This window comes from Sinocyclocheilus grahami, unplaced genomic scaffold (genome assembly GCF_001515645.1).
Source record: "Sinocyclocheilus grahami isolate Dianchi unplaced genomic scaffold, SAMN03320097.WGS_v1.1 scaffold1499.1, whole genome shotgun sequence".
NCBI lineage: Eukaryota > Metazoa > Chordata > Actinopteri > Cypriniformes > Cyprinidae > Sinocyclocheilus > Sinocyclocheilus grahami.
Window position 1 is genome coordinate 198,098 of NW_015506678.1, and position 863 is coordinate 198,960.

Below are 863 nucleotides of genomic sequence, written 5' to 3' on the forward strand. Positions count from 1 at the left end.
TCTGTCATCTGTCTGTCTGTCATCTGTCTGTATCTGTGTCTGTCTGTCTGTCATCTGTCTGTCTGTCCGTCCATCTGTCGGTCTGTCTGTCATCTGTCTGTATCTGTGTCTGTGTGTCTGTCCGTCCATCTGTCTGTCTGTGTCTGTCTGTCATCTGTCTGTCTCTGTGTCTGTCTGTCTGTCATCTGTCTGTCTCTGTCTGTCTGTCCGTCCATCTGTCTGTCTGTCTGTCCGTCCATCTGTCATCTGTCTGTCTCTGTGTCTGTCTGTCTGTCTGTCCGTCCATCTGTCATCTGTCTGTCTCTGTGTGTGTCTGTCTGTCATCTGTCTGTCCGTCCATCTGTCATCGGTCTGTCTCTGTGTGTGTCTGTCTGTCTGTCTGTCATCTGTCTGTCTGTCTGTCCGTCCATCTGTCATCTGTCTGTCTCTGTGTGTGTCTGTCTGTCTGTCTGTCATCTGTCTGTCTGTCTGTCCGTCCATCTGTCATCTGTCTGTCTCTGTGTGTGTCTGTCTGTCTGTCTGTCATCTGTCTGTCTGTCTGTCCGTCCATCTGTCATCTGTCTGTCTCTGTGTGTGTCTGTCTGTCTGTCTGTCATCTGTCTGTCTGTCTGTCCGTCCATCTGTCATCTGTCTGTCTCTGTGTGTGTCTGTCTGTCTGTCTGTCATCTGTCTGTCTGTCTGTCCGTCCATCTGTATGTCTGTCTGTCTGTCTGTTGCTTTCTCCCCCCTGCAAACACACTTTTACTATATTTAATTTATAGGCCAAACACTGATACACAGAATAAGGAAAAATATTTAAAAAATAAATAAAATGTATTTAATATAAAATATTTTTAAAACAATACATTTAAATTATTATTAAA